This window comes from Gobio gobio (assembly GCF_949357685.1).
Source record: "Gobio gobio genome assembly, chromosome: 18".
In the NCBI taxonomy this organism is placed as follows: Eukaryota; Metazoa; Chordata; class Actinopteri; order Cypriniformes; family Gobionidae; genus Gobio; species Gobio gobio.
In genome coordinates, this window is record NC_137111.1 from 37381527 (window position 1) to 37395120 (window position 13594).

At 38.0% G+C, this 13594-nt stretch overlaps 1 protein-coding gene across 2 annotated transcripts in view; it reads right to left on the reverse strand.

The window, feature by feature from the left end:
* The window catches only part of gfra4a (GDNF family receptor alpha 4a), a 145321-nt gene that overhangs the window by 94955 nt on the left and 36772 nt on the right, over nucleotides 1-13594 (reverse strand). The window contains exon 1 of one of the 2 annotated variants that reach the window (XM_079842385.1): nucleotides 9646-9932. The exons of the other annotated variant lie outside the window; for it this stretch is intronic. The gene's annotated coding sequence lies outside the window, so the exon portion shown is untranslated. Of the gene's footprint in view, nucleotides 1-9645; nucleotides 9933-13594 lie in introns of those variants that run through there. 2 annotated transcript variants of the gene reach the window in all.

Sequence of the window (13594 nt, forward strand, 5' to 3'; positions counted from 1 at the left end):
ATGACAACAACATTTATATTTATGGATAATTCACTTTAGTTAATATATAATTAATACTGTTATTCAGCAAGGACATAATAAATTGAACAAAAGTGACAGGCATTTGAAGGCATTTAAAATGTTACGAAAGATTTCTATTTCAAATTGATGCTGTTCTTTTGACATTTCTATTCGTCAAATAATCCTGAAGAAAAAGATCTATTACAGTTTTCAACATTGATAATGACAAGAAATATTTCTTAAGCACCAAATCAGCATATTAGAATGATTTCTAAAGGATCATGTGACACTGAAGACTGGAGTCATGATGCATTTTAAAATACATTTGAAAAATAAATGTTAAGGAGTAATAATTTTAAATTGTAATATTTCACAATATTACTGTTTTTTAACAGTTTTTTTTTTGATCAAATAAATGCAGCCTTGGTGAGAGATTTCTTTAAAAAAAAAAAAAAAATTCTTACCAACACAATTTTGAATGGACTAATTCTGGTAAATGTAGAATTAAATTCTTACCATTTTTTTCTTAAATCTATGTATAATCCTGATGTGTCCTGTTTCTTCTTTGGCCACCCGTGCCAATGTGAACAAGAATGTTTGTTTGCTTTTGGCCTTGCATAGGTATTCCAAAGTCAGTCATAATTTTTTTATATATTTTTTTTAGTTCTTGTTTGGCTATTGTGTGGAAAAGAGCAGTGTAACCGATTCATCAAAAGTTCCTACTTTTGTGTTTCACTGGGGGAAAAAATGGCATCATGCTGGTTTAAGAACAACATGAGACAACATGAGTAACTCATAAATTTTAATTTTCATCTCTTTAAGTCTGCTCAGAATCCACTATAACTGGGGAAAAAAGATTGACCCGCAATGTTATACTTCTGTTTGGCAAGGCATCAACTGTAAATAATGAATTAAAGTATAAATCTTTCCGCAGGCTTTGTGTTCTCTGTAAAGCTTCATCCAGCCTCAGAGGTCTGTTGTACTTATTGCAACGGCAGATGCTCAGAGGAAGACATCTCAGTAATTTCAAGCATTAAATAAACAGCGACAGTTATCATCATTTTCTGAGCACCTTAGGGGGGCGGGACAGGGCGTATGAATGTGAGAAAACTTTCTGACAGAAGAAGAAAATTCCTTCGCCTCTGGAGTCTGCTCAAACAAACAAGCAGATGATGTCTCCAACAAGAACGATTTATCAAAAATACATACAGACTCTCCAGGGTGGTTTCTTGAATAAGTCTAGAGAGCTTGAGATGCTTACTGTAGTCATTGAGATACACACATACTTGTGTCTTTCAAAAAAAAAAAGTGTGATGTTTTTGCTTCAAGCTTAGATAGTCTTTGAAGATAGGAGGGTGAATGAAGAAGAAAGTGTGGAACGAGGGTGGAAAGATAAAAAAGGGGAAATGTTTTCAGATCGTTCTTCATGTGGCTCTTATCTTGCAGGAGGTAAGAGGCATGTAGATGGAGACAGAGAGAGAAATAAACTGGAGTGATTTCATAAGCGCAGTTGAAACTCTCAGGTCACTTCAGTACAGTGTCTTAAATGTGCAGACAGAGCAAGAACTCTGATTGCTCAAGAGCCTCATCAAAGAGAAGAAAGAGAAAATGAGGAGATTGTGTAGGAGGTAAGTGAAATAGACCATTTGAAGGTTGATTTTGTGAAACACAAAGTTCAGTATTAAAGCTTTCGGTAACACAATACGGGTGCAGTAATAATTCATAATGCACAGATAATCAAGAGTTAATGTATGACTCATGAAGAACTAAACCATTTATTAATGATTACTGCATCAGCAACTAATGAAGATTCTATATGATTAGTAATCGTTAGCTAATGATGTGCAAAGGTATCATTATGTTATGACTTTACTTGTTGAGACACGTGACTGTTAAAGCTGCTGTCCGTACCTTTTTTGTGTTCAAGATTTACAAAAATTATATAATGAGAATGTACAACATGAATCCATTTTCCAAACCGTGTTTTTGTCTTACCCTGAATCATTACAGTACACTTAATGAAAAATACAATAAAGTGTTTACATTGGGACTATTTCAGACCGGTCTGGTAGGAACCGCTGTGGAGGAGCACAGTCCCTGCGTCACTCGCCATAGACATAAACCGAGAGAAGTAGCTCCGGCTGCAATGTTCTTCCGCATGCAGTTCTGTTTATTAACCGCTAGAGCGCAAAAAGTTACAAACTGCAGCTTTAACTAACTCATAATTAATTCAAAACCCATAACCTCAATGACACTTTACTAAACAATTAGTAAATAGTCATGTGCCTCAACAAGTAAAGTCATAACATAATGATAGGCCTTCCTTTGCAAATCATTAGCTAATGATTAATTAAAGCAGACAACTGGAAGTTGAAGTACATGGCTTTGACCGTTTTGGTAGTATTAACATATGAATTTACATTATTAGTTAATATAATATGTTATTAGGGAATTAATACATGATGACACATTTAATTAATAACAATTCATATAGGACTTAAAGGGATAGTTCACCCAAAAATCAAAATTAGCCCATAATTTACTCACCCTCAAGTCATCCTAGGTGTATATGACATTCTTCTTTCAAACGAATAAAATCTGAGTTGTATTACACAAGTCCAGGCTAATCCAAACATTAGAATTTGATTCATAGTTGCTCTGTTTTTGCAGTCCATAAAAAGTGCATCTGCCCATCAAATAACATGCTCCACGCGGCTCTGGGGTGTTAAAAAAGGCCTTCTTAAGCGAATCGATGTGTTTGTGTAAGAAAAATATCCATATTTAAAACTTTATCAAATAAACTTTCAGCCTACCGCATTCCCAGTTCAATTTAAGGAAAAATTGTTGAAAGTGCCACTGCTGATCGGAAGACTAACACGACCAGGTTCGCTCGTCATGACATCACGTGCGCATCTTGAGTTTCAGTTTCAACATTCAACACTTTTCCACGGAAGACGGTCGGCCGAATGTTTACTTGATAAAGTTTTAAATATGAATATTTTTCTTACACAAACGCGTCGATTCGCTTCAGAAGGCCTTTATTAAAGGGTTAGTTCACTCAAAAATGAAAATTCTGTCATTAATTACTCACCCTCATGTCGTTCGACACCCGTAAGACCTCCGTTCATATTCGTAACACAAATGAAGATATTTTTGTTGAAAGCTGATGGCTGAGAGAGGCTTCAGACAGGCCTCCATTGGCATTCAGTACATTGACACTTCCAAGATCCATAAAAGGCACTTAAAACTAGGGATGCACCGAAATGAAATTCTTGGCCGAAGCCGAAGCCGAATAATAATGAAATGCTTGGCCGAAGGCCGAAGGCCGAATACCGAACGCGGTGTTTCGCATTTTTTTCCATTTATTTTGCCAATATTTTCACCATTACAATAATTAAATAGTAAAAATTTGCTTTTTACTATTTTGTGTTGCTTTTCAGAGAAATAAATCAAATAACAAAAATACAATTTCAAAATATTTATTTAACACTGAACATTTTTTTAACATTCCAGCAGATATTATACAAACAAAGCACAATATAACTTAAAATAAATAAATTAGTAAAATAAAAAAATATTTTTATTTGGCCATCTTTGAAGCCCCCCTTCTTGAATAGCCTATGTTAGGCCTATAACTGACTGCTGAAAGAATGTAACTCTGTATGTCTACAACAACAAATGTGCATTGAATAGTGCAAAAAATGTGGATGAACCCACAACAAATAAATAACCGTCCCAGACATTAGCCTACTTCTTCAGGAAAAGTGGAAGGTTCTTCTTTATGAAAAGTAGCTTCTCTGCTTTCTCACATGAAAGTCGGTTCCTCTTCTCATCGATGACATGAGATGCAGCACTAAACAGTCTCTCGCTGTCGGTGCTTGTGCATGGAGCAGACAAGTACCTGCAGAATAGTTGACATTTTTATTGCAGTTTTCTGACAGTTGCTCATTTCAAAACGAACAATGTCTTCAAGATAATGACATGGTTGAAACAGTGTAGCCCTACTATTAAACTACACTGAAAATAGTTAAATTTTTTCACAAAATACATCATATAAAATATAGGTAGTAACACTTTACAATGTTTCCTTTTGTTAACATTATTGCATTAACTAACAATTAGCAATACATTTGTTATGGTATTTATTAATCTTCGTTAATGTTAATGCTTTTAATAAGGGGTTTTCATTGTTAGTTAATGTTAAAAATAGAAACTACTTATAAAGTGTTACCATAATCCAAAATATAAATAAAATCTTAAATTAATTTCCCATACAAGTAGCCTACCTGCGTGCCATCTGCGCCAGGTCGGGAAAGCGGCCTTGATTGATCCTCCAAAATTCGAGAGGGTTATTGCTCCTGGGGATTGGGACTTCTGAGAGATAACCATCTAACTGTTGAGCGGTTGAGCTTGTCCTCTGTCTTGCAAATGGGTTATTCTCTTGGAGGATCTCATCGAACATGTCAGACAGCGAGACTGTGCGCGGCTCATCTGTAGTACGAGCGCGTTTACTTTCTGCGCTGTTTTCATCTCCTGCGCTGTGCATCACCTGACCGTCTCCATCACTTAGCGGCTTTCCCAAATCCAACTCGGCCTGGATCATTTCTCGTGTGCGCAGCTTTTTCCCCACATCCAAGTAATGATCTTTATATCGTGGATCAAGCACAGTCGCGATGCAGTACAGGGGTTCTGAGTCCGCCTGACTAAATCGTGTGCTGACAGCTTCTAAGAGCGCACTTTTAGTTGTTTTCACTCCGTGGTCTGTTTCAGCCTCTTTGTTTAAAAGACGCTTTAGTGCTGCAAGTAAGGGTATGACGTCTGCCACAGATGCATCAGATGAGCTTATCTCTTTTGTTATCTGCTCAAAGGGGGCGAGAAGAGAGAGAACGTTCTCGATTAACACCCACTGGTATGCGGTGAATGTCGCGGGCAGGTCATGATCTGCTATGTATGTAGCCAAGACTCGCTTTTGCGCAAAAAGGCTTTCCAGCATATAATATGTACTGTTCCACCTTGTGCTCACATCTTGTTGGAAACGTTTCTGTGGCGTTCCGAACTGTTCTTGGATAGATTGTAGGCGCGCATAGGCAAGCGGTGAATGCTTAAAATGGCCAACAATTTTCCTGCCTATCGCTACCACATCTGCTATACTGCGCTGACTCAACAATCCCTCGTTGACCGCCAGTTGAATTGTGTGTGCCATACACCGTATGCCTTTCAGATCGCTATCTTCCATGGCTTTAGCCATATTTCTTGCGTTGTCACTGACTACCGCATGCACTTTAGATCGGTCGATACGCCAAGTGTCAAACATGTTGGCGAACGCCTCGGATATGGCTATAGCTGTATGGGACCCTCTAAACTCTTGTGAGTGAAGCACAATCTTTTGTAGCTTGAAATCTGTGTCGATCCACTGCGCAGTTAAACTCAGCATACTGGTGGGGCTCACATCCGAGCTCCAAATATCAGTCGTGAAGCTGAGGGCTGCAATATCTGTAGCCAAGAGCTCATGGACGTGAGATGAAACGACGTTATACATCTCAGGTAAGCACACGTCTGAGAAATACCGTCTACTTGGCATGGTGTAACGGGGCTCAATATGGTCTATAAGCCTGCGAAATCCAACATCCTCTACAACAGAGAATGGTTGATCATCCAATGCGATGAATTCCATTATCCTTTTAGTAATACCTTTAGCTTTGGCACTGTCATTGGTAAACTTTTTTGCCTTTTCTAGGAAGTCAGCCACAGATGGAGTGGGTGTCCTAGGACTGGGAGGAGCTATTTTCCTTTTCACTGCTGCTGTTGCCGCTGCCGCCGCCGTGTCTTTCTCGTACTCTGCATGATGCTCGGGGTGTCTTGATTTTAAGTGATAAATTAAACTTGAAGTGCTGTACGTTTTTGCAGATGCACCCCCTCTGGACAATTCAGCAGAACAGTGTCTGCAAACGGCCGTTTTTGCCTCTTTCTCTGACACTTTAAAGTGCTTCCACACTGCTGACATGTTTGCTGCATAAAGCGCGCGCATCTCACTCTACGCGGGTTACTATTTGATCGCGTCATTAAAAACGTCATTGTTCGGCCTTATTACTTATTCGGCCGAATACCGAAAGTGCTTTTTTTGGCTATTTTCGGCCGAATAATTTCGGTTGCCGAACATTCGGTGCATCCCTACTTAAAACGTCATTACAAAGTCCATCTCACCACAGTGACTCATTTTACGATGCGACGACAACAGTTTTTGTGCGCAAAAAAAAATCAAAATAACACCTTTATCCAACTTGTTCTTGTCTTCCGTGTGTGCCTCCACGACACATGCGCGAGAATATGACGCAGATCCGGCGTTCGGACACATGACCCAGAAGCCATTTGTTTACAAGCAGAGGAAGACGCGCGTGTCTAAGCTGTTGGATTCTACATTGATCGTGCTTTAGGTCTCGGCGTAGTTCTCAAAATGGTGTTAGAGTGTGCATTTCATGGATTCCCGAACCCCGGCGCTACGTCATATTCTCGCGCATGCGTCGTGGAGGCACACACGGAAGACAAGAACAAGTTGGATAAAGGTGTTATTTTGATTTTTTTTTGCGCACAAAAACTGTTGTCGTCGCATCGTAAAATGATTGTAGAGTCACTGTGGTGAGATGGACTTTGTAATGACGTTTTAAGTGCCTTTTATGGATCTTGGAAGTGTGAATGTACTGAATGCCAATGGAGGCCTGTCTGAAGCCTCTCTCAGCCATCAGCTTTCAACTAAAATATCTTCATTTGTGTTACGAATTTGAACAGAGGTCTTACGGGTGTTGAACGACATGAGGGTGAGTAATTAATGACAGAATTTTCATTTTTGGGTGAACTAACCCTTTAACACCCCGGAGCCGCGTGGAGCATGGTATTTGACGGACAGATACACTTTTTTTGGACTTCAAAAACAGAGCAACTATGAATCATATTCTAATGCTTGGATTAGCCTGAACTTGTGTAATATAACAACGATTTTATTCGTCTGAAAGAAGAATGTTATATACACTTAGGATGACTTGGGGGTGAGTAAATTATGGGCTAATTTTCATTTTTGGGTGAACTATCCCTTTAATCTTTTAATCATATAGAATCTTCATTAGTTGCTGATGCAGTAATCATTAATAAATGGGTTAGTTCTTCATGAGTCATACATTAACTCATGATTATCTGTGCATTAGTTAAGCATGAATTAATTCATATACTGCACCCGTATTGCAAAGTGTTACCAAGTTTTCTATGCCAAAAGACTTTCTTTTTACCTTCGGCTTTGATAACAAGTGCAAATATAGTGTGTGTTTGCGGGTGTTAATTAAGCCTTCGGCATCTTTTATTGACCACAGCATTATGGATGAGATAATTACCTTGAGGTTGATTATTTACACAGAGTCCCGGTGAATGAATGCGCAATGCTTAAAACATCACAGCAAAAACCACTGGTAATTCACAGCATGGGCAAACATAATGTACAAGGAGCATACAGATAAAAAACTGTTTTTTCCTTGATCCTTTGAAATAAAAAGTTTTGATGTGCCATGGAAACAAGACCATTTATTGAATCATATTTGCAAAAGATCTTCTACAATATTTTGATGTCAAACAGATGAATAGAATAGATTGACACGTCAAGTGAAGCTTTTTGTGTAAAAGAAGTGTGCTTATTTGTATCGAATGCATGTGCACTTGTAATGTACTTCAAATCTTAAATATATTTTTTAAAACAAAAAATACTTGCAGATAATATAATATTGATTAAATAAAAGACCACTTAAATGTATTTAAAGAGAGTTCACTTTCATGACTATGTGATACTTAAGCCTTAAACGCATACCTCGGGTCTTTAGTTACCCGGGACATTATTCATTCACTACCTTCCTCCTCATTAATTTTTTAAAATTAGACATCAACCTTCTTAGTATTCCTCAATCATTTCATTATATACAATATAACAACAATTTTTTATAAAACAATGCCTATGTTTTCCATACATTTTTTGTAAAAATGTTATAGGGACGCTAACGAACAGTGTAAGTATATTATTTCCATAATAAGAACTCTTTTTAAAAGTATGCTGTGTACTTTTTTTCATAAGAGATAGTTACTTACTTTCTTTTGTGGAACATAAAAGAAGATATATCAGTGCTTTTTGTCCATAAGTCAGTGGTCATGTCTGTCTGGTTACCAACATTCTTCAAAATATCTTCTTTTCGTGTTCCACAGAAGAAAGAGAGTCATACAGATTTAAAACGAAAGGTGAGTTTTCATTTTAAGGAGAAAGTAGAATATATAACTATAACTAAGATTAAGTATTTCAACATGAAAAAAAGCAGGTAATATTTTTTTTAGTCTGACCATCATGGTTTGTGTTGCACATTTCAGTGCTGATTGTTTTATGAACCTGTCATGTAATGCAGCTCTCAAAGGAGTCTTTTATTGATGGACAGAGCCACGGCGAGCTGGCAACCTTACCGCAGCCTGCAAGTTTTGTTATTTATGTCAAATTCAAAGTTGTTCTTTATGTAATAATGCTTAAAGGTACTGCTAAAGTACAGTAGAAGTGAAAGGGTAAAATGGTAATTTAGAATGAAATTGTGTCTGTAAAACTTTGATTAAAATAAAGTGAAGTGATTGAAATAAAGTTACAGGTATGATGCCTTTAAAGACTGAGCCATGATGGTTATATACAAGTTAAAGGGACATATTTAAAAATTGACAGCAAATGTGTGTGTGATAAACGGCTCCATTAAGTTCATGCTTTAGACCCATGAACATAGCTAGACACATTTCACAGGCCAGGAAGAAACCGAATGAGGCGCAAAAAAAGGGACATCCGGCAGAATTTGATATATTAAATAGCATAAGTAACTGTTAGCCTGATGGAATGTCTGAAGCTCGAACACCATCTATATCCCATTTATCCATGTCCTCTCCTCTGACAGCTAGTTGATATTGTTAGCCAAATTCTCACTTTATATACTGTAACATGGCTTAAATGCATATTTGTATGTTTATTCACAGTTCATCCTTTATGCCAACCCCAATGATGACTGTCCTTGTTTAAATGGATAGGTCACCCAAAAATGAAAATTCTGTCATTAATTACTCACCCTCATGTCTTTCTAAACCCGTAAGACATACGTTTATCTTCGGTACACAAATTAAGATCTTTTTAATGAAATCTGAGAGCTTTCTGTACTTCCATTGACAGCCTACGCAACGACCACATTCAAGCCCCAGAAAAGTAGTGAAGACATCATTAAAGTGCCCGTATTATAACTGCCTTAACTACTTTAAGTCTAATAAGTCTGATTTTAAGGAGGAGAACCACCAACTTATTTTTTCATAGCCATAAATTAAACCAGGTATAAATTGCATGAAACAGTCAGGAAATAAACATGTGTTCTTGCAACTTTATCTAAACACACACAAAAAAAAAAAATTATATATATATAAAATGCACCGACAATGGATACTGAAAACAAATCACACAATGACCATACAAGAAAGAAAAACTACATAGATGTAAGCAGGCTTGGCAGTAAATACCCACAGTCTTTGAAATCTATGGTGAGAGAAATCCAGCCTAATATGGAGTCAGTGTAACAACAGTGTTCAAGAAGATCTTACCGTGAAAGTCTTATAGGATATAGTCCACAGATGCGAAAGACAGTCTGGTGAAATGAATAAATCCAATGTTCAGGTATTCCTTACAATCCTTGTGCATGAGATCCAAGAGATCCACAAGGCAGAGTAATGACACAGATCATGAATTGCAGTCAATGGAAGCCATATAAATGCTAGTAGCAACAAAGAGTCCTTTTTGATTGAGTTTAAACCAAAGTTTCCCAATCAGGACTCAAAGCGGTTTGTGGTAACACAGAAGGTAAGTCATACTTCCTCTGCCCAACTAGTCTGACTAACTCTACTACCCACCTGGGTATACCACCTTCGAGCACCCTAGCACCTCTGGTGGTGTGTAGTAGTCGTACCCTCAGTGTTAACATGGTAACAGAGTCTGTTACACTATTATGGCATTTGAAAGGTTCCTATTTTTTGTTTTGGGTGCCCAACAACAGGCTTACGTGCATTCAAGGTAAAAAAAACAAAAACACTTTCATTGTCTTATAATATGCATTTATTTTTACCTTATTTGCTCAATGACTCCCAAAGGATTCGCTCAACAATTAATTTTTCCAAACCCCTTCTTTGCGTGACGCTAATCTGCGGTGATTGGTCAGATGACCCAGTCAGTTGTGATTGGTCTACTGCGTGCAGTGCATGTTGGAAACGGAACGCCTATCACCATTACTGAATTACGGCTGGTCAAGTGTTGAAAATTGTATAGTTTATGAACAGACACGGCATCAATTCTGCCTTACCAATTCTACATGAAATGTATAAAATGACAGGTCATCAAATATTCCTAATTAGCTCTGATAACGGACTGATCTCATGAAATGGCATATGTATGACACGCCCATTCGCTATGTCACTTTGGCGTGCTATCAAGACGCATAATCGCATTTTAGCGTGTTTATCAAAGCCGTTTCATTCTATCCCCCTACACTGCTCCTACCCCTAAACCTACCCATCACACACACACACACACACACACACACACACACACTGCCCCTAAACCTACCCATCACAAGAAACATTCTGCATTTTTACATTTTCAAAAAAACAATTTAGTATGTTTATAAATCCATTTACATTCACGCGGAATCACACGGCGTACACATACAGCTCAAAATGCGTACAGATAACACGCCATTTGGCTTTTAGAAAGTGGCGTGTATGTTTACGCAAAGTCATGATGTCATGTTGCTGATAAGGTTGCATGTAATCTATAGAAACCTGGTTCCACTCACCTGGTTACTCTCCTAGCCAGAAATACAGGGGGGAGTACTCTGGGTTCGGGCCTAAATACCGAGCTCTGAGCCCTCTCCTCGGACAGCACGCCGAATACGCATAATACTTTACTCTATCTGATTATTTGTAAGTGTGAACTCATGAAATTAAACAACATGAGGGTGAGTAATTAATGACAGAATTTTAATTTGGGGGTGAACTAACCCTTCAACTATAGCCGTTACTGGTTGTCTACCTTTACCAAGGACAAACAATATTACACCACACAGATGGAATAACCCATTACTTTGCAATTCAATTTGCGTTTAATTGCATAAGTAGGATGTGTGAGTGTGTGTTTAAGCCCATGTCTCCGGGGAATGTCTACCTGAACGAACTCAGTGTGTTGTCGAGGTGGAATTAAAAAGCCCTTCTGTCACCCAGCCAGTACTCAACCAGGAACTGCTTAATTATTGTGTTTGTGTCTGCCTCTGCCCTTCCATGCTCGGCTGCATATGTGTGTGTATGAAATTGTTGAAAGCTTTGGTGTGTAATCCATTTAACAGCTGTTTAATGGCATCTCACTCATCCAGTCTTCTTCCTGCCAATCTCGACTCTTTTCACCTCTATTTCTCAGAGATGCAGATATGAAATTACTCTGGTACCCCACTAAATTCATCTCCGCTTTAATTAAACTCCCTAAAGTGTAGTCCAATGCCCTAGTCTTCATTAAGCACTATTGAGTTTGATGAATTCTAAACTAATGTCTCACAACGGCATCCAATTACACACACAGTCAATGAATCAAGTGAAAACTGGATCAGTTTAACCCCACACCACAATTACTGTATAGTAACCAATGTCTTTAATGGCATCGTGTTGGGAGGAAGCCCGACCTTGTTTGTGTCAAACTCAGTTTGTTGTCAGGGGATCAAACCCTTGACGCGCTTAAAGAGTTGCCACAAGGAATAATAAAAAGAAGATAAAAAGAACAAATGGTAAATAAACGGAGAGAAAGGGGGAGAATGAAGCCTACGGCTTTATTGTGCCCCACTTTGATGATGCTGACAGATGCAATAAAACACTCATATTAAGGGAGGAGATCAAAGCGGGCTCACAACGGCTTTAAGAGGCTCAATAAAATAAAAACATATTTTGTACCTCTGAATGAAGACAGAGAGCGAGGTGTGGGAAACTCCGCTTTAAACGTGATCAGTGAAAAGGGGTTTCATTTGCAACATGACTTGATGAAAAGCTAGAAAGGGATGGTGGGATGTTGGTTGGACATGATAAACGGCACTGCAATTTTGACAGAATCATACGGTTCAGAGAGCGTCATAATTTATTCATATTCCCTTTGCAGATTTCTGAGTGTGGGATAAAATAATTTACCTTCCATCTGCTGCACACCGCACTGATGCACTCAACACTGTTAATGACAAACAAAAATAGTCCTGTAATGAGCATCTAATCCCTTACAAAAAGTACCATGGTATCACCATGATTTGGACATGGTGCCCTGATGTGTTACTCATTCAGTACTATGGTTCAAATGTATGACACCACCTAAAATGTAAAACATTTCATTTAAACCAGGATATATAACCATAACATTGTTTATGATTTAAACACTTTTAAAGGTGCACTAGGTAACTTTTCCGTCCGCAAGAGGTCGCCTATTCAAAACAAAGGCGTAGCTTGATGACACCACGTTTGAGCACAGAATCTTGGGACATGTGGTCTTCACCTCACAGCCGGTGGAAAAGAATCGGGATAAGGCTCGTGCAGAAATCATGTTCATGGATGCGATTATTAACGTTACTGTAGTATGAAGCAGAGCAGGAGCTGAGCAAGGCCGCTGGAGCGATTGTTAATAAAATGAACACAACACATGCCTCATAAGCAGCGGGACTTTTATTATGCCACAGTTGTCAGCACCATTTCCGCTTTTCCAGTCATAAGTTTGAGGTAACGCAGCTCTGTTTATCATATTAGATTACAATTGAATGTGTTGAAAATTATGTTATGACGTTACTCTGTGCGTTCGCTCTGCGGCTGCTATGACACTTGTTGCACGCTGCAGTAAGAGTAAAGCATTTCTGCAAAATAAAACAGGAAACCGAGGGTAACGCAGATATGACGCAATTGACAGACGACTCGCTCACACATCTCGGTTCCTTGGTTAAAAGAGCAATTTTCTCACGATTTACAAATAGTTGGAAACATTTGGGATTTTGTAAGTACTCAATTTAACAAAATATATAACACTGGCCTAGTGTTTTTTTTTTTTACATAGCACCTTTAAAGCACAGAAATATTTAAGAATCTTAATTTTTTTTAGATCAGTAATCAAATAAGTAATTTTGTGTACAGACAGTCAGATGTTCTTCCTTCTATTGAAGCCAATGATCCTCTTTAGAACATTCTCAAACAATGCTGAATAATATAAACATCAGGTTTTACCAACTTGAGGAGTTCATACAGCTCAAGTGCTAGATAAATAATATAAATAAATAAATCCAATTTTTATCAATTTGAATTTAGCCAAAAGGGCTAAATACTAAGCTTTTAATTGTCTTAACCAGAAATTATTGGTCAGGATGCAAAATTTAAGCAAATGCACTGTCTCAGAAAAACATCAGACAGAATGAAGTTTTTGGCAGAATTGCAGGGAAGTGTGTAGAGAGAAGAATCACAATGACAAACACAAATTGCATAATGCTCC